Source organism: Ips typographus, linkage group LG9 (genome assembly GCF_016097725.1).
Source record: "Ips typographus isolate SLU linkage group LG9, UJ_Ityp_2.0, whole genome shotgun sequence".
Classification (NCBI taxonomy): domain Eukaryota; kingdom Metazoa; phylum Arthropoda; class Insecta; order Coleoptera; family Curculionidae; genus Ips; species Ips typographus.
This window is the reverse complement of record NC_138430.1, coordinates 5,112,148-5,134,152: the sequence shown is the minus strand read 5'-3', so window position 1 is coordinate 5,134,152 and position 22,005 is coordinate 5,112,148. Positions and strand designations below refer to the sequence as shown.

Here is a 22,005-nt window from a genome sequence, read left to right as displayed (position 1 = left end):
ATAAATTCGGACTACTTCATAAACTAAACCGCATTTACTAATTTTTCGCTTTGAAACTGGTTCTATTTAACTTTCACTCGCGCTTTATTGTGAATACGCTCCGCATTCTGTGTAGTAAATTAAACCGAAATTCGCCAATTTACTTTTTATTTTATCGCTATTTATATCACAAAGGACGGTTAAATAACGAGTTTCGAACACCTACATAATGCGCCACCCAAGAAGTCAATTTCCATTCCATAAAATCAAGTGTGTTGTGTTTTTGTTTTGATTTTTTCCTTCGTGAGCGAACAAAAAGGGTGGAGAATCGGATTTTAACAGAAAACTATTGTTATGGCCGCTAACGAGGTTTTTTCGATGAACATTTTGTAATTTGTCTTTTCAGTGTTGGTTTTTCATATCGGGAGAAGTTTCAATGTCCTGATATCTAACAGCCACTTTAGGACCTAATCTATCAAGTCGATATCCTAAAACGTGTTTCAAAATAATAAATGAGACACCTTAAAACATGAATGAACCATAGAAACGTGGCCTCTATGCATCATAAAGGAACTACGGGATTTCTTGGGAGGAAACTTTTGTTGGCGGCCACCTGTGTTGGTGGGTTAGGTAGAAATTCCTGAAGAGGCCGAGGCGGGTGAGAAAGGGCTTCTTTTCAATTGACCACTCTAGACTGCTTGTCGCCTCGACTTTACAGGGCTGGACTAAACTTTTGAAATTACCAATGAATTCGTTGAAATAACTAAAGTTCGGTCCACAGTATTAAGGCCTAATTCACAGCACAGTGGGTGGTTTGTGATTGGTCAAGAAAAAGCAGCAAGCTGAAAGCTGATTTTCCTGATTAATCACAAACTATACCCACTGTGCTGTGATTGACAAAAAGTTATCACTAAAGTCCGGACTAAAAAGCACTAAAATCGTAAAAAACGTTTAAAAAGCAAAGTAAAAAATCTGTAAAAATGCACCAAATTTTTTCAGAGGTGCAACAAAATTTTATTTTTAAAATACAACTTTTATATAAAATTTCAATGCAGTGAAATTAAATAAATAAGAAACTAAACTTCTAATTTGCTTAAATCTTTAAATGATCAATAATTGTAAAATTTTGCCATCTATCACTAAGGATTTCCTATCCTACCTTTTATAAGTAGAAATATTTCTCTCCACGTCTATACTTGTTATTGGTGCATATCTAAACTTTGACATTATTCTCGGATCCATATTATTACAGTTTGTACAACTACTTTTCCATTTAAAAGAAAGAGATATCAATCAACTGGAATCCTTTATTTTTTGATAAAACATCGTTAAACATTTTATTGTTTAACTTCAAATCTTAAAATTACTTTTTCTATTTATCTGTTCCTTATTTTCTATATCAGCTTAAGAATCATTTAAGGCTTTACTGGCAGTGTTTGAAAAGTCTAGGACAAGGTTTTTGAAATATTGAAAATGTTGTGTAGTATATTTTTGTTATATTGTTGTGCATTCTGCTGTTGAGTAGATTTTTAAGTTGTTGGTGAGGAATTACATACCTATTGCAATAGCAAATTAAAATTATAAACAAGAAACCATACAAAAATAAAAAATCTGTCACAATCTGTTAAAAATAGGTTGCTTTTATTATTTACAAAAAGCAAAATGCTTAAAAATCCGGCCTCTAATCACATTATGAAGTTTTTTCTTTGCAAAATATACTAAAATTTCTATAATACATGATCGAGAGTGCAGAAAATACACTGGCCAATATCAAGCTAACCTAAGTTAGAAGAAATTTCATATACAATTACGTACGGATTTTTAAGAAAAGAAATATCGACAATAGCAATACAACTGCTCATTCTTGCGAGGGCGGTTTTGTAGGCAGGAAATCGTATTTTTCAAGCCCACTTCCACATTTATAATGCCATTTAGACCAAAAAGCTGCACGCACAATAGCATACAATACCGAATTCTAAAAGAGGATTTTGTTGTTGGTTTATTATAAATCCAAATGGAATACACGCTACTGTATCCACAAAGGGTTTTGTTGTGTATAATTGTTTTTTTTTTATATAATACGGATTTGGTAATATCTACCGGTCACTTTCAAAACTAAAACAGGATGCAAATAAGTTGTAAGGGTGATATTTAAGCACAATGACGCAAAACACCGTTTGCATCACAATAGTCAGATTTAATTTAATCTCCCTGTTTAGAATGAGGCAATCTAAAAACGTATGCGGAGGGTTTCGGCACCAATGTCGGACAACAGAAATAATTTCTTTGCGACAATAACAATCGTGTTTCATTGCGGCCCTGCTCTAATGGCGTACACTATTTGTCAATTGAAGGGGTATGACCGCATACTAAATTGATTTGCATTTTTAATCGCGCGTCATTGGGGATGGATCACCCTGTGCAGTATGCATAATTGATGGACGAATTTGCCTAATCTTTCTGGTAGTAAAGTTTTGTCAGGTTTGTTAATACCCTTAACAACTAGTTATTCTCTGTAAAGTAAAACTAAACTAATCGTCTAACTGTCTTATAATATGCTTAGTATTGCACTAGTTTTACCTCGTGAGTAATGAAGCAACACTCTTAGTTAATCAAATGGAGTTACGTAACATTGTAATAATATAATCGTTTGCTTCTTAATTTGTCAAATTCAAGGTATTTACACTTCTGTGATGACGTAGACTATACAGGGTGGTCCAGTTTTAAATGTCAATAATTCACCATTCGATAGCCTATCAAAAAATAAGTTAGCATACATTATGTCATTTTCTTGAAAAATACTTCTCAAGGAAAATACAGTCCATAAAAGTTCAGTTTAAAAAATCGGTTTCTTGTCATAACTGTCAGACCGATGGAGCAATTTTAATCAAATTTAGAACAAATACATATGAAATTAATACTCATTATATGATGTTAATGACGTTTCTCGAAACTGTCCAGTGGTGTAAATACAGAAAGATGGTTTTAATTTTTTTTTCGCTACATTACTGGATTTTTTCAAAAATTTCAGTTTTTTTTTACTTTACTTGTTCAATTTGACAAAATAAGTATCTCTTATAAAATTCTGATTTGAATCTTTGTTTACGAGATAATTGAGTTATTACGTTCAAAGACCCAAAACTAACCCAACCCAACTTTGTCTTGAAAACGGTGAAAATTGACTTAAGAAGCTTAAAAACTGTCTTTGTAGTCAGTCGTTATAGTTTTCAGATACGTTGAAAAACTTTAGTACTGAAAATTGAATTGTAGCCATGAAAAACTACTTTATCTAGAATTTTTGACTACAAATTCAACCTTGAAAATTGACTTGGACACCAAAAAGTGACTCTGAACCAATGAAAAGTGACATCAAAAGCTTAAAATTTGCTTTTGAAGTAAGTTTTCATAATTTGAAAATACATTTCAACATTTTAGTCTTGAAAATAGTCTTAAATACAGGATATTGACATTAGATTCATGAAAATTGAATTGAAGATTAACTTTTCAAGTTTTTTTACTTTGCTTTTCATTTTCTTAGAACTCTAGACTATTTTTGGGGCTTTAAGACTGCTTTCAGCTTGGAAAATCGAGTTTTAGGGTTATCTTCACCAAGTTTTTGACATAGCAGACTTAAAAAACTATTTTTAAATTTTCCATAGGCTTAAACATGCCATTTCACGCTTTGTCAGTATTAAATTGACTTCTAGACGCTTCACTGTGCTTTAAGACTGAAAAATCGAATTTTAAACTATTTTTTATGGTAAAAGTTAAGTTTCAGACTCTTTATTGATAAAATTACACTATTTTGGCATACAAATATTAGTCTTGAACACGATTTTTTTAAACTGAACTTTGGTGGTCTGTGTCTTCCTTAGGAAGCGTTCTTCAGGAAAATGACATAATGCATGTCAACTTATTTTTTGATGAGCTATCGATTGGTGAATTATTGACATTTAAAACTGGACCACCCTGTATATTACATTGAAAGTGATAACAGTTTGGTGCATCCTGTCACTTTTTGCCTTATAACTTCTTGGGGAGACCCTTAAGGGCAAAACATGTAAATGCAATCTTCTAGAGGATGTAATTTCTTCTAATTTCGTAGTTTCGTAATTTCGGTTTCTACCAAACCGAATAATAGCAGGTGACAGTTTTGTCACGTTTAAAGCAGATGATATTTTAATTTGTGACAAAGCAGTAATAATTACCACAGAAAGACGTAGAAAAAGTATAGTATTCCACTTGCATGTAATTGCTATTACTCACTAGTAGATTTATTCACTCTCCTTCAGTTCCTATTGCAAACTTCATCTTCGTGAGTAATAGTTATTGTGGAATACTAAAAGAAGTTCGGAATGTATTAATCGTTGGATTCGTTGGTGCTCTCTCTTCCTCCGTATCCTTCAGGATGCGTATTCTTGAGACAAGGAAAGGGAGTTATCAAGAGAAAGGTCTGTAGAATGTGACAGGAACCAGCCAGTGTCAGGCTTCTTCTGTCACATTCTATCAACACTTGGCTTGAGAATTCCGTTCCGTCTTTTCAATTATTACTTGAAATCAGGAAGTGTTGATAGAATGTGACAGAAGAAAGTGGCAATGGCGGGTTTCTGTCACATACTCCAGACCATAGAAAACCTAACATAATTTTTAGGTTGTCTATGCTCCAGACTTTTCTCTTGTGAAGTCATTTCCCTTGTTACAAGAATGCACACCCAGGAGAGAGCTAGGTTGTCTCCTGAAGGGTACGGGAGAAATAATTTAGTTTTGAATAGTGCGTTAGACTATAGAATGTTACCTTTAAAATAAAAACAGCCATCTTTACATGCTCCTTGAATAATATACTACTGGAAAAATACTCTTAAGTAAGTTCAAAACTAGTGAATTATTAGTACAAAATATAAACAGTCGTAGAAAAACGTTACTTTTGGTTTGTAAACTTGTTCTACTCAGAATCCAACAAAAAGTATTCAATATAAATTCCTTAATGTTTTTGTAGACAAATCAGATCTGAAATTTCAAAATTTGTATATCCCACAACCATGCTGTGTTCTAAATTTTATATAACCAAGCAAGTGGCCCACAAAAATGATTGGGTGTTTTGTTATTTAAGTAAATAGAGGTTGAAAAGAACCGTCCGATTCAAAAAAAAAAGAACATTCTATCATGTATCAATGGCGATGTCTCGAAAGAATGTTACCGAAAAGAAGCAGGTAGAAGACGCGAAGTATACATCAGGGGAGCATTTTGTTTTCTATAAAAGTGACCACACCTTTTCGAGGCTCTAAGAATGATTTCTCTCACACATTTTAAGGGTTTCCGGTGTTTTGTTGGCCATTCTACTCCGGTAACAATGTTACGGCTCCGAATTGTTCAGCTACATAATAAATGCTGGATGCTCGACATTATGTGCTCCTTTTTATTCCTTGATGGAACGTGAGTCAGCAAACGGGGTTCGGATTTGGTTGCCGAAAATTGCTCAATTATCGCTGATATCCATGTAATTATTAATTAGATTTTTTTTCGGATTTCCACCGCACCAGGTGCCACAAACGCCACTATTTCAATAAACAAAAAAAACCCGAGCAAATCTGGTTATATAGACGCGCGAATAAAACAATAATTAAATCCGATTGTTGCGTCATATCGACAGAAGGTGGTGCGCGCTTAACAATGACTTTCGTTACCGGACAACAATGGTTTATTAGTGGAGAGTGGCTGCCTGAAGATAAGACCCGTTCAATTTACATTCTAAAGAAGTCACAATGACTCCTCGAAGTGGACATTTTAAATTCTTGGGGCCCACTTACCAACACATGTTTTTTAACTTTGGACCAAGACTAATTGCATGGACCTTCTACGTGCTTGTTCATTCATTGAATATCATAACATAACAAAACAATAATAATTCTTGAATTTTAAAACATACGTAAAAAGACTCAACAGTATGCTGGCCATATAACATGTATAGCTCACATCAGATTCACATTTAAGTTAAACTGAATTGAATTGAAGACCAAAAGTAATATCTTTTTAAAGGCAAATAATACCATAACTTACTGAGTCCATCCACAGTAAGATTTAACAATCCATAAAGGACTTTGGGGATGATTACTTAGTTGAATGTTTGAATAATAAGGTATGAGAAACCTAATTTACTATTTTCAGGATGTAAAAATTCAGCATGGTTGTTCTGTTCTGCAATGCATTAGCATATGTAGCAACTATTATATTTTTTGGCAAATTGATTGAAAACAACCTGAACACTGAATCAGATTGCTTTTATAGTGAATCAAAGCTTTTAGACTTTTTACACCTTATTATATCATTATTGTAAAAAAATCAATTAAATATATATCAAAAAAAAAAAAAAATCAAAAAATAAATAATTAAATAATAATATTAATTAATTAATATCAATTAATTTTTTTTGATATTATTATATCATTGTTATTCAAACTTTCAGCTAAGCACCAACCTCGCTAATAACAACAAAATACTGTACAACCCATTTGTTGGTTGGTTTTCTAAATATGGCTTTGTTGGTAACTGTACTCTGGACACAATAAAAGTTGCGATGTTGTCTGGAGCTAGTAGATTGGCTTTATTTGGAAATACTTAAGCTGTGTTTATTAATTATGTTAGTTTTATTAAAAAGCGGGAGCAAAGTAAAAAAAAGTATTTCCGATACCGGGAATCGAACCCGAGCCTCCTGGGTGAGAGCCAGGTATCCTAGCCACTAGACCATATCGGAGATGTTTAAACAGTAGTTTTAGCAAAACTATAACCGCTTCTTACCCGCTAAAGGCGTGTTTACCCAGAATTATCCGTTTTTAACAAAGAATGTCAACATAAGAAAAACGCCACTAGACCATATCGGATATACAAATAGTTCTGCAAAGGCGGTATAAACTAGACTGGAAATGTTAAAAACTAAAAAAATTTATTTAGACTTTCAAAATCTAATATTCACGTATTTGTTCACTTTTTATCATCCGTTTTATTCTACGGATTCCAATTAATCAGAACATTAATATATCTAACTTAACTAACGTTTAGGTTTACGTTTTTGTTATGTTAACATCCTTTGTTAAAAATGCATAATTCTGGGTAAACACGCCGTTAGCGGGTAAGCAGCGGGTAAAGTTTTGCTTAAACTGCTTTAAAAGTATCTCCGATATGGTCTAGTGGCTAGGATACCTGGCTTTCACCCAGGAGGCTCGGGTTCGATTCCCGGTATCGGAATACTTTTTTTGCTGTCAAAATTATTAAATATTCAATAGCTTACAAGCAGTCACAATACTTATTCATAGTAATTAATAGAAAATTTGTCATTTTATTACTATTGAAAAAACGGAAAAAACATCATGATTCCGGCTCTACATTTATCTTGGATATTTTAATTTTTGAATTCAAGTGTATTCAATATGGTTCTCACCACAAATAAAAAAAACCTTAAAAAAAATTACAAAGAATATCCTGCAGTTTTGCAACACTGCCTGTACGCAAATACGTCAGTCTTCTTTTGCAATTTCCGAGCGTTAGCCATCATATCAACACAGTCTTCTGCTCTTCTTTCATCAGTTGGTCATCTTTTGAAATTTCTGGGCGATTTTAAAGTTCTATTTTTGTAACATTCTTCTACTCTTCTCTTGAAAATTTTAGGCAGTTAGCCAGCATAATTATTTCTACATAATCTTAAATCTTCTTTTAATTTTTTTATTTTCTTGCAATTCTCTGTCAATAAGAAATCTCTTGCAACCTAAATTGTTATAGTTATCTCGTAGCTCCTTCATCTTTTACTTAAAAAAATATTTCACGATGATATATTTAAGGTTATAAAGCAGCTTAAATAGACTAGAAAAGTGTCCAACCAATGTATAGGATACTTCTATAACTAAATACAAATCAAATCAGTGTAGGAAGTACTTTAACGAGTATTTAAAGCAGTACTATAATCGTCAAAGTTATGTAATCGAATTGAAAAAAGTCCCCGCTTTCAAAAAGACATCCATTCCAAAGTGTCTCGAGATTTTCAGAGGCCGTCCATAAATTTACCCAACCTGACTACCTCAAGAACCATATACTGGGGGATTAGCTTTCCGTAAATAGCGTTTCCATTGAGAAAATTAAAAGGCCCTCCATAATACAAATCATAATGTGTCCGTGTGTATATCCTCTCTCATTCTTCCAATTCAGTATTTCCACATTCATCTTGTAAAACCGTATCCAATTCAGAAAAAAAGCGGCAGCTCACAAAGGAGTTAATGTATGTGCATAAATAATACGAATAAAATTTAAAATAGTGTCATATAGAACCACAACCTGTTCCTCTGATAAACCCCGACTCTCTACTTTACATTATGCTTCATTTTTTCTGTCTTCTTCAGTGTCGCCCACTCCTTTTGCTGTAGATCAAATCACTTGATCCAATTTTTTTTTGCATCAACTATTTCCATGATGATTGTCCCAGTTGATTTATTCTCTACTTGATTAACAGTTTGTCTTGTGTTTTTGTGAAATTCTTAACTATTCTAGAACGCCTCTGGATTGTTCAACGTTATAAGGATTTACACTGTGTGTGTCAAATCAGATTTGTCGTTTTCGATATAAAATATTGTATAATGAGATTTGGTTCGGGCATTTATTGAATGGGTAACGTAGTAGTCTTGGTTTATTTGTTACAGCCATTGAAAAGGTGTAATGGAGGCGGTATAGTTGACGTGTACGACAATATAAACTCAATTTTGATGGCGTCCACAGACAAATGAATAATTAGCAACCATTTCAAAAACGACCCCTGTACAGCTTTTAATAGAGGCCCATTCATTCCAAACACACAAAAAAAACCGAAATTTTTACTTTTGAACAACAATGAACAGATTACAATAGACAAAGTACCGTGCTTACTGTCCTGTCACATTAGTTATGATAGATCGGCCACCTCGTCTGGCTAATTCCGATCTTACCCTTCTACAAAAAAGTCTATACGATTTAGGTCTGGCCGGTCCGGATGAGATGTTTGTTGTGTGAGAAACTAGACAGCACGGCCCCTCTACCATTCGAAATCGTTTTAGGGATTTTTTCCTACTCGTTTTATTGCTGTGTTTTATTTTTTATGGGTGTTCAACCGTTGTGTTGTATTGTCCCCTTGATTTGTGTTCTTTTTTTTCAGTTTAATTTATTTATTACTTGCGCCGACAAAGCTGCTTAACGTAATAACTGGGGCGGGTACCAGATTTATTTGCTCGTAAACGTGTTCTTGTTGATTTCTTTCTTATTTGAACAATGATATTAATTTGGATTCAAAAGGTTGTTTGTTAGATGATAATTATAATAACATTTTTGGGAAGCTTATTTCAATAGATATCCAGAAGCACACTTAATCTCATCTATGATAAGGAAGAAACTCCTAAACAATGGTTATATCATTAGAGTCCGGATTTCGAGAAATTTTGCTTTTTGTATGTGATTTTTTTCATTTTATTTAGTTTTTGTGCTCTTTTGCTGCTATTTTTTGTATGGTTTTATTTTGTATAGGTTAATTTACAATTGTAATGGTTACATTGAGATAATGAAGGCTTCTGAGAGACAAACTAATTATCTGTTGCAAAATCGGTATCAGTTTAAAAATTTAAACTGAACTAATAATTTACAGATGCTCCAAAAATGTCCAAAATACTATAGAAGCACAAAATGCATTGCAAAAGTTTACAAAACAGCCTAAAAGAGCTTCCTCCTTCTCCTTCTTCCTTCCTGCCTTTAGAACAGTCTAAAAGCTTCCAAATGCTTTTGAACTTATTTATAGAAGCTCTCAAAAAAATGTCAAGACAGTCTAAAAGCTTCCATATGCTTCTAGAGCAGTTTAACAGCTTTCAAAAGTTTCTAAAACTGTTTACAATGTTTCAAATGCTTTAAAAGCAGTCCAGAACCTTCAATGCTCTTTAAACTGTTCAAATACTTTTCAAATGCTCTTAAAGTGGTCTAAAATGGTTTTAAAACACTATAGAAACTAAAAAATGCAATTCTCAAGCATTCCAAAACAGTCTAAAAGCTTCCAAAAGCTTTTAGAACACTCTAAAGGCTCCCAATGATCTTCAACTAGCCTAGAAGCTCTCAAAAAATTTCAAGGCAGTCTAAAAGATTCCGTATGCTTCTAAGCAGTTTGAAGTATAGTTTCGTTCATAAGTTTTTAAAACTCTCCATAAGTTTTAAATTCCTTTAAAAGCAGTCCAAAACCGTCAATTTAAACTCTCCAAAAACCTTCTTTAAACTCTCCAGAAACCTTCCAAATGCTCCTAGAGTAGTTTAAAAAATTTAAAAATACTACAGAAACTTCAAAATGCTTCTAAAGCAGTCGAAAGCCTTCCAAAGACTTTTAGAACAGTCTAAAAGCTCTCAAAACATTTCAGGACCGTCTAAAAGTTTCCGTATGCTTTTAGAGCAGTTTAAATGCTTCCAAAAGTATCTACCGTCCACAAATGTCCACAAAAATCAATTCAGAACCTTCAATGCTCCTAGAGTAGTCTAAAAAGATTTCAAAACGCTACAGAAATTCCAAAATGTTCAAAATAATCTAGAAGCTTCCAAAAGCTTTTAGACCAGTTTAAAAGATTCCAAATGTTCTTCAACTAGTCTAGAAGCTCCCAAAAGATATTAAAACAATCTAAAAGCTTCTAAAAAATACTAAACCGTCTAAGAATTTCCAAATGCCTCTAAAGTATTCCAGAACTATCAATATGCCCTTTAAATTGTCCAAAAATCTTCGAAATACTCCTCAAATAATTTAAAAGGGTTTTAAAACACTACGGGAATCCCAAAATGCTTCCCAAGCAGACGAAAGCTTTCCAAAACGGTCTAAGCCCTTCAACTAGTCTAGAAGCTCCCAAAAGATATCAAAACAGTCTAGAAGCTTCAAGAAATTTCCAGAACCGTCTAAGAATGCCAGTACCTTTAATATGCTTGCCTTTAATATGCTTCAAACTGTCCAAAAACCTTGCTCTTTAAGTAGTTCAAAGGGATTTTGAAAGTTTTCAAAACAGTCTAAAATCTTCCGAACGCTTCTAAAGCAGTTTAAAAGCTTCAAAAAATGTCTATAACTTAAACTCAAAAAAAAAAAAATAAAAATTGCGTCTCTGAAAGAGTGTTTTTTTGAAAGCGTTTACACAGATTTTTATGCTTTTTTGAGAAAAGTAATTTTGCTTATTAAGCGCTTTTTTTACGATTTTAGTGCTTTTTATCCGGACTCTAGTTATCATTCATTTTTGTCTTCATAACCAAGAAAGTGAACCCAAGAGAATACTTAGATTACCAACGACTAAAGAACCTAAAGAATTGGTTTGACTGTAGCAATGTGCAACTTCCTCCCAACAAGGTCCGGATTGCTGTGCTGATAGCAAACCTCCCATAGGAAATGTGCTATAAGAAGAACATCCAGAGTCATATAAAAGTCAAATCATAAAATATGGTTAACAAGCATCAAGTTATTTAGGATTGAACAGAAAACTGCAGCAAAAATGGTTTTTTAATGACCGTATTGGAACCTTAATTAAAACAAAACTTTACTACTAACAAGTTTTACAAAAATTAATCAATTAGAAAGTGGTCTACTAACGGACATCTAACCTTCATCAAGCCAAGAACAAACAAAAAATCGACTGCTATTGTCCGAAAATGGTCCAAAAATAGGTCTCCTACCTACCTACACGAATAGTAATAAATATTTCACACACTAGCAAATAAAAGAATGAATTAATGCGAGTACAAAAGAGTCGAAAATGTCACAATGAATCGGCCATCCCCCGTTCAAATTAAAAGTCAAAGCTTGAAAAGTGTAACACAAAAAATAACTCAGCTTGTCTTCCTGTTGTTTGAATGTGTGTGCCTGCAGGCCGGTACTCCAACCAGATTTAGTTGTGGTTGAAAGTGTCGGTATAAATCAGTACGGTCCTGGATCGACTGTACAAAGATCAGTGTGAGATATTTGTGTCCCATAGTCTTCGTTAACCTTATTTAGAGTGATTTTTGCCACCGAACCTGCGGGATCTCTTTCACTACCAGCTGGCGTTTGGGAAATGAACCATTTTTTATTATCCGTGCTGATTGCCCAGAAAAAGGGGGATGATCCAATAATTCGCCATTGTGCCAGCCAGGTAAACTGGGCGCAAGGGTTTCGACTCTGTTATTTTCTAATTAAAACGGTTTTAGATGCGGAAGGGGTGAAACGCGATGTGGGATAGTTTTTTCTTGTCACCTTTTGAAGATGATAGAAGGAACAAACAGCATGACAAATGATTCTGTACAATCTCAAGATTTGTAGGCAAGACGTCTTTCAAATTTCGTCTGTCAGCGCTGCGATAATTATTGTGTGTCTCATAAGAGATAAATTCGGTAACAAGACAAGCAAAACCTTTAAGACGTCGACTGAAATTATTATGCGACTCTCGAGAATACCGCTATAACTTGTCTGTTTTGTATGGCAACTCCAACTTTACAATTATGTTCATAGTTTATATATTATGCGACGTGTTTGAGCAAATCTTATAATTATAGAATTTGAATGAGCGACTTTAGCCAAATGAATATTTTGTTAAGGGAGTAATTATTCCGAGCGGAGTCTTTATGCAAATGAAGCTTTATTAACACTGAAATTAATATTAAACAAGTTTAAACAACTTAGAAAATATAAAAACAGTTAAGGTCAAAAACAATAATCGGCATTTAACAGCCGCTTGTGGTGCCGTTATTCGGGCCATATCTAACACGTTTCGAAAACAAGATGTTAAAACAAAGGTCAAATTACATTCACAATCATAATGATCTGTTGAATATTCTCGTCCTATGTAGGTGTATGTATTCAGCATCAAGTCTCTAATGACGTTTATTTTTTGTAGTGGCTGCCAATTAGCGAACCGGTGTCAAAAGGAATGCCTTGTTCAGCGAGTTCAAATTGTTTAGATTGAGAACCTTACGAACATATTAATTTTTTCTTTTAGAGTTATTTATTGGGACGCTGTTGCAAGCAAAAACAACATTATGTTGGATGTTCAATAATTTATGTTTTTTTACTAATAAATTTTCTCTTGAAATTTTCATTGTGTTGCAGTGGTTTTGAGGTGAGGCGCCTAGAAATGAAGGGCCACTAAACATGACACTATTTTTAGTGTAGTTCAGTGATTAACACATCCACTATAACCCAATATACATGTAAGAGTGAAGGTGCCTAAGTCAATAATAATGACCAACATAAGAAAATCAACGGTTTTTGGTTGTGCTTAAATTCTTTTAGAAAACCAAGGAAAAATCACTGTTGGTTCTGCAATTTATGACCCAATTTTCCAATTAGACTCTCATTTTCTAAACTTCTAAAAAAAATGAGAAAAGATGCAACACTGTGTAAAAAGTGTAGTAGATCTTCAAAGAACTGTCAAAGTAAAAAAAACTAAATTGTGATACTTTTCATGATACTTAATTACAAGATTAAATAAAATTAGTTCTTTTTCCTTTCAATTACTAAAAAATTACACCAAAACTCAGAACTAAAAACTAAAAAAACGCTGACCTAACCTAAAAAGAAAAAGTGGCGCCAAAAATATAAATAGTTGTGTTAAGACATCATTTAACCAAACAAAAAATACCTAACCTAACCTAAGAATTATAATATCAATTATATTACTTTGTTTTATCACCAAATTTGCTCTAGACAGGAAGCTAGTGATAAAAAGAGAGATACGGGAAACCATTAGAAATCAAAGAGTTAGACAAAGATGTCAACAAACTTTGTATAAGTGACATGTCCGTACATCCAAAAGTCTGATTAAAATTTTGTGACCAACTGTCAAATGACGTCACTTTCATTTTGGAACACTAAAACACGTTACTTACAAAGTTTATGTATTTTGTTTCTCCAATGTAAAATGTATGCAATTTCAAAACAAAATTAAAATCCAAAATTTTAAAAAATTAACAAAAATCACTTTACTCAGAATGATTTCCATTATTTTTTATGCAAGCAGCAGAGTAATTATATTTCTATTAATACCACTCGAGCTCTTTCTTCAAATATTGCTACATACAGGGTGTCCCACGAATAAGAAAAGATTTTGACAATTTAGTAACTTAGTAAAGTCAGCATTCTCAATCTAACTATAATAGTTTCAATGTTATGGCACTGTACTGCTGAGAATATTATGTTTTATGTATCTTCTGTATATTCAATACTACCAACAATTTTTTTGTGGTAATTAGTAGTACTCACACAAAAAACGTTAGGAAAAACCACACTTATTTGGTACACCATATACAAGAAAGTTCCATGTGACGTAGAAAAGGCCAGTTGTCCTGTCTCTCTTCTGCTTATAGCGAACTGAGCGAAACAGAATATGTATGAACGTATACCTTATACGAATTTTTAAATGTCAAAGTTTCAACTTTCAAAGTGTCAACTGTCATTCATTGAATCACATTCTAATGTTGCAGGTGGCAAGTTGCCATATTCACTTTTAAATACAGAATGTTACAGTGTTTTTCCGATTTGAATTAAACCCAGACACACAAAAAAAATTATTTTGAAGCTTCTTAACAAAAATTTGTTGATTGATTTAGGCAAGTGTTAAGAGAACTTTGGCAACAATGTGAATGTTGCCAACTTACGTTACAGAATTGAAATGTCTCTAATTACGTCACGGGGGATCGTGTCAGGCTCATTTTAACATCTTAATTAAGCCTTTTATAAAAAAAACTGTCGATTTAATATTGAAAAGCAAGACTTAATGGCATTGTAAGGCATATAAACTGTATTAAGTTTATATTTTGAACATTAAATTTAATGGTTGACACCCCATTGTTTTTGAGATATTGACGATCAGAAAATGATTTGAAACAGATTGAGATAGAGCAAATCTTTTTTGATCTGCGGAGTAATGTTGCAAAGATTGACAGATGTCATTTGTTGTACTGTTTCAAGATGGATTACAACTGTCAAAACATGGAAGCTGTTTTGCTCTCAAATCGGTTTAGGAGCTATAGGAGCTATGTATGATCCTGTAAAAATTTGATTCAATATCTCAAAAATTGAATTGAATATAGTTATAGGTTAGGTTAGGTTAAGTTCAAGACTTTCTACACGTTAGGTTAGGTGCCAATGGTATTAATCAATTAAGGAATTTTAAGCTCTTACAGATGATGATAATGATGATGTTTGGTTGAAAAAGAAATTAGGATACAACAGTTACAATCCTCAAACAATCAGTATGTAATGTAAATCAAATATGAAAGTTTGATGTTTAATTTACACACATAATACAGTTTGAAGTAGCAAATTTTTATCTCGCTTTCGTACAAACGTACACCTATTGTTGAAAATTCAATTATGGCCCAAAAAGGGCTCTCAAGATAATAATATTTAATATAAAAGCGACGTTGTCAAGCTACTGGTCCTATTGTGCCTCGTCGTCGACAATGAATGGAAATGAATGAAATCTCCTCCCCCAGTAAGAGCCTTGCATTTTGTCAAACGTTTTAATATAACACGGAAGATTTAAGCACTCTCTGGCGCACAGTATTTGCACAAAGACTCATTTTTCATTGTCGCGCAGTTTTTAATAAAACGCAAAATCTGTTGCTCATTGCTATTTCAGTCAACAACTGGAAAACTCATCGGAGGTTACCGCACGTTATTGGCAACAACAACAATTTTGAACGTTACAGTCCGTTTCGTTATTCGGTTGGCAATAGATTATCCCGAGAAATGGCTCATTGTTCCATTGACAAGAATCGAATTTCGACCATTGTGTGATATATTATTGCAAGGTGTTTAAAAGAAACTGGTCAATGGTACAAACAAAAGGTCATTTCAACGCGTGTTAAATATGGGGTGCGTGGTAGAACCAGGTGGTCCATAAAATACCCAGAATCTCTGCTTAGGTCAAAAATATATTACTTATAATGGTGAGAGTGTAATTCCAGTGGGTCCTTGATAATCCAGTGATTAAATGTTCAGAATCATTGACTTGGAATTTTATAATTACATCGACGTATATGGTTGCTAACGCCGGGTATAATGATCATATTAATACAGCAGAAATGGGGGGATCTGTTTAATTACATCAAGGTGCATAACAATACTATTTTGAGTTTTTTTACACAGAGATTACAAGGATTAAACAAGCTAACATTGTAGGATACTAAATACCTAATACAACAATAAGGTAGTAATCTGGGTTCAAACAGAAGAAACTCAGCAGTTTCGTATACACACACCAGATGTGCCCATGCCAAACAGTCATTGTGTATGTTCGAACAATGAAAGTTAAATGTGTACGACCGTAGATTAGGCAATGATTGTATTGACACCGAAATAATTTGTAAGGGTCGTGTTGTATTTGTTCTATAGCCAAAACTGATGGATGTAGGTGATAAGGTTCGAAATGTGGCTGGATTGTTTACTTTTAATCCTTTACCACAATTACTACATGTAATGAGCTTAGTTTGGTCGAGTGGCTTGTACAGATTTTAGATTATCGACCCTTCGAGAATTTGTTCAACCATGGGAACCATATAGGTAGGACAAAAGTGGTGTGTTTTTCTGTACAGGTATAGGCAACCACCTAGGAAAATCCAGGATTGTCTGGCAAGGGGTTTTCACGTACAATTAAAACCTGGAGTGGCGTAGCACCCTCTTATTTCAGCTTAATATGATTAAAACGTGAATGTGAATTGATTAAACTCGACGGACCGACTCAAGTGGGGTTCAATCACCGGCTTTGTGGCTTTAATTGCTGTGCCCAAGATGTGGTCGATCCAGATTTATAGCCCTGGCACGATCGACGCCTCAACGACGAATTAAACATATTTTTATGTGGGTGCCTTAATAAAATGGAACTTTTATGGATCACTTTTATGGCGAGCAGTTAAAATGGCTTGAAACGTTGTTACGATGCACTGCAACTCATATCTAACAAACGTAATAACGTATTTTATCTGTTAAATTTTTATTGTGATTTAAATAAAAAGAACTACATTACCAACTAAAGAAGTTACTGAAGAAAACTAAAATTTACTTAAGAATGCTAATCTATATGTGCAGTATAAGCGTAAATTGCAGAAATGTTCGTAGTTTGTGATGAAGACTACATTTACATTCACGTCAAAATCAATTTTCTTATGAAATTGGCAAGCTTGACATATGGACATAGTGACATTTACATTAAAAATAATTCCAATTTGACTACAAAGTGCACTTCGAAGTGCGTCAAGCTGCTTGGCAGATGCAACCAAAATGACCAATTTATAGGTTAGCTCGTTATTTTGTTTACTACATTTTGAATTTTTTAAGAATTTTTGTCTTTTAAACTTAAGATTTGTATTAGATTAACTAATTATTACGTATACGACGACAATCACCCTTTAAATGCTGCTGTATATAACCTAAAATTTTACTTATTTTCCATGTCATTTGAAGTGGACTTGGAAGTGATTGTAAATGTAGCTTAAGCATTATGTAGAAGAAAACAAATGTCATCAAGTTCCCACGTGACACTAGAGCACTATTTACCTAACAGTCACGTGACAACTATCAAAATTATTACTCCGAGGCTGTAAAGCACATTACGTTTCTCTAACTGCAACCCCTTGAGCTTTTCAGACCAGATTTTCACTGTTTTGCCGTATAAGAGAGTTCTCACGTGACACTAGAATATTAGTTACCCAGACTACCACGTGACAACTTTTAAAATCGTTCTATAAAGCTGTAAAATACGTCAAGTTTTGCAACGGCAAAAAAACCGATTGTATTTTAACACTTTCAGCCTTTCAGCCCAGATTTTGATTGTTTTGACGTATCAGAGAGTTCTCACGTGACACTAGAGTATTAGTTACCCAGACTACCACGTGACAACTTTTAAAATCGTTCTATTAAGCTGTAAAATACGTCAAGTCTTGCAACGGAAAAAAAAACCGATTGTATTTTAACACTTTCAGCCTTTCAGCCCAGATTTTGATTGTTTTGACGTATCAGACAGTTGTCATGTGACGCTAAAACATTAGTTGCCAAAACGGTGAATCGACAAATTTTAAAATAATTACAATCAAGCTGTAAAGCAGGTCATGTTTCTGCAACCAGAAGAAAATTGTATTTTGACTGTGTGAGCTCTTCAGAGCAAACTTTGACTTATAAGACAGTTGCCACGTGACATTAACATACTATTTACCTAAAAAGTTACGTGCCAACTATCCAAATGTTTACCATGAAGATGAAAAGCACCCTAAGTTTCTGCAACTGCCAACATTTTAACACTTTGAGCTTTTCAGACCCGATTTTGACTGTTTTGACGTATCCGGCAGTTGTCACGTGACGCTAGAAAATCAGTTACGAAGACGTAAAAACTATCAAAATAATTGCCATAAAGCTGTAAAGTACGTCGTTCCTGCAACTGCAAGAAAAGAAGCTCAAAAGCTGCTGAAAAGAGCCCTTCAAAGCAGACTATTTTGACGTATCATTTAGACTTTTTACACACGTGACACTACAACACTATTTACCTAAACACTCACCTGACAAAATTATCAAACTGATTACCATAAAGCTGTAAAACCCATCTTCTGTACACACATTTGACAGATGTCAGCATTATCCCTGTTATAAAATTTTGGCAGTTAATAAAATTAAAAATGGTAACAATGAAGAATGTTAAGTATGTTTAACTCAATTAACTAAAATTGTTCAAGAAACTTGAAAATTGGCTTGAAATAAAAAAATGTCGTTAACAATTTTTTTAGATGGAAAAAAGACTCCTTGAATAAATGTTTGCAGGTTTTTTTATTGATAATAAAAATGAAAATTACGAAGTTGGATAAATACAAACCTGCGCAAGGAAAAGTAACCATAGACGTTTATCAACAAATTAAAAAAATATATTAAAATATTCTACACTTTATGTACACACTGTATAATAACATCAGTTAATTTGTCCTGCTTATTCCTAAACCTTACTGCTATTAGAAAATAATAACCATATGGAAATCCAAAGAGAACGCCAACACACAATTTGCAGCTCCTAAAAAACCATAAAAACGCACAAACAGCAAAAGCTCACATTTTGCTCGGTCACAATGGCTTTTTATACCATTTTGAAAAGGAAAAATACGCGAGCTTTAAGAATTTCGAATTTAATCTCATAATGGATCGTGGAGAAAATGGAAGTCACAATTTAACGCTATTATACAAGCAAAACAAAAACGTTCGCCCAAGAACCGAATGAGAAACTCGAAGCCGTCACTCACTGAGCGAAATAAAAGTTGAAATTCAATGGCGCAAACAGTACCATTGTTATCCAGTTTAAAAACAATGTTTTCAAAGAAGTTAAAGTTTCAGAACATAAAACTACAACCCTTTCGTTTTAGTTTCTTTGGTCCTTTGTGTAAATGAGTTTGCGCCCCCCTTTTGGACACGTTCAGGATCGGAATGAAATACTTGATTTTTTGCAACCGACAAACCTTGCACAGTTAAAGAAATCTAGTGCGGACCTGGACAAAAAGCAAATCCTAATTGAAATAATAATTGAATGAAACTGTGGCTCTCGACTTTACGGCATTGTTTAAACTGTATTAAGGGCCAAAGGGAAAATGTTATTCAAGATCTAAGTAGTTGCAAGCAAGGGCTTCGCCTTCCAAATGACAATAGACTACACTGGATTAATGACTTTTTTGAAATGGACACAGAAACCCTTGATGCAGAGCTTGATTGATTTTATTTTTAAAGGCAAAAGTTAAAATCTGTTATTGTTGCTGCTAAACAGAGCGCGTATTTACCAGAGATTTGTTTTGTTCAAGATCAAACACGCCCATGTACGTTTCATAAACAAATTATAGTTTTGCAAGAGCAGACCATACATAGTCAGGTGGTATTGAAATGTCTGAAATAATCTGATAATAAAAAAATTATAAGTAAATGAACGTAATAAGAATGAGACATAATCGGACTGGTGACAGATTACTGAAATATAAAACTAGATTTGTTTTAGTCAAGCTACTTATAGTTACAATATAGTGTTTGACAATCCTGTAACTGACAGAAAAATATGCACTATAACAACATGTGCAGTATTTACGTAAATTTCAGCAATGTTTATCGTTTGTGATTGGTCAAGAAAAAGCATTAGCAAGCTGAAAGCTGCTTTTTTGACCAATCACAAAACTATCAACAGCCTAATTTTAATTGCAACTGACTTTTTCAAGCTTTATTTAGGACTTATTACATTTGTTTAAGTAATTCATAATGTTCTATACTGTGATAAAGCTGCACATGTAGAACGAAAAATTGTAAAATCAGTTTATGAGTGCAATGTGGCAGTTGTGCTTACTTAATTTCATCAATTCGAACTATGACAACTGTCAAAATCCTCTCCATAAAGCTATAAAACTAGTAAACTAAAACACATAGCAAAGCCAGTTTGAATTATATTTGAATGCACTTTTATAGTTTCATGGGTGGAATTTTGACAGTTGTGACAGTTATGGTGGACTTAAATTCATCAATTTTAACTATGACAACTGTCAAAATCTCCCCAATAAAGCTATAAAACTAGTAATAGAGAATAAGAGATGAAAAATAGCAAAGTCAGTTTGAGTTAGGTTTGAATGCATTTTTATAGTTTCATGAGTGGAATTTTGACAGTTTGTGACGTATTGATTTACTGTTTTAAATTGCATATTAAGCTGTTAGTTTTTAGACGAATTTTACATTACAGTCTTGCTTCATCTGCTAAAAGTTTTGGCAAAGAAGACGGTGTCATCGGCATATATGTACATACACTAAAAATGCTTTAAACCAATTCTGGCATAATCTATCGAATTCTATATAGGAATGGCGGCATCTACAATCAAGGATTAATTCATTATACCCCGGGAAAAATGAATAAAAGAAACAATCGACAATCGCCCATGGTGTTGAGTTTAACGCCTAATCATGGCGGCAATTTCTGATGGTAGCCCCATAACACACGGTAGCAATCATCGTCCCTGCATGGGGCACCCTTTGTCTATTCGTTCCTCGAACTAGATATCATCTCGCCACTAATTATCCAGCGTTGGAGTTTCAATTATTAAGATGACATTGGTTTTTTTCGATGAATAACCGCGCCGCTGTTTGGTAGCTTTTACGGTAAGGTTGCATAAAGAAAAAAATTAAAATAACGATGGACCATTGTTCGGTCGCGTACAGAACGCACAACCACATATGGTGCGCGGAATGCTATCATCTGTGCACAAGGCACACAAAAAAAGAATCAGAATCATATTATTTGTACTTCCTGTAAATCAATGATGAAGATTTTCATGCAAAAAAAATGCACATAACTATAGTTCATCACACTTTCACATTTATTGCTTGACAAGTTCATAATTAAATCAGGAGGAATTTTGCCTGCATAATCAGTCAAAGCAACATTTTGCTAAAAAGAACCGCCAACATTAAGTTACATTAGACGACAGACTAACAATAAGAGATGATGACATTGTGAATGGATCACGAGTGTAAGCAAATTAACGTATTATGTTAATATTTGATTGCAATTTTTTGTTCAATACCCATGGAATTTTCTGTTAAACTTGATGACAATCCTAGTGTAATATACAGAAATCCTTTAAGCACGCTTCATTAGGTATTATCACAAAAGCCACCCTTATACACATTGATCAACAATCAGCTGTTTACAAAAAGCTACCAGCAGGATGTTTCCCTCGATAAATTATGTTTGGCAAACTACCAAAATAATACGAAATTTCAGATATAATTCTTATTGTGCCCCATAATCGGAAGTGTCCATTATTCGAAAGTGTGTGAAAAAAGACCTTTTCAATATGGAATATTATAAAAGCTGCTTTTGTCAGGCCGAATAATGCAGCCACTTATATTTTGGGTGTAGTATTGTTAGTGGAAAAATGGCGACCCTATACGCTTATGTTAATGTAGGTAATAATATCTTACGCCTGATTAGTTTTTACTTTTCGACGGAAGTATGCTGCATTTCCATT

At 33.6% G+C, this 22,005-nt stretch overlaps 2 non-coding genes across 2 annotated transcripts; one reads left to right on the top strand and one right to left on the bottom strand.

Moving 5' to 3' along the window:
* Window positions 1-6,658: 6,658 nt before the first annotated feature.
* TRNAE-CUC (transfer RNA glutamic acid (anticodon CUC)) lies at window positions 6,659-6,730 on the bottom strand. Its single transcript has one exon. It is a non-coding gene; the product is annotated as a tRNA-Glu (tRNA).
* A 419-nt stretch (window positions 6,731-7,149) lies between these two features.
* TRNAE-UUC (transfer RNA glutamic acid (anticodon UUC)) lies at window positions 7,150-7,221 on the top strand. Its single transcript has one exon. It is a non-coding gene; the product is annotated as a tRNA-Glu (tRNA).
* Window positions 7,222-22,005: the final 14,784 nt, after the last annotated feature.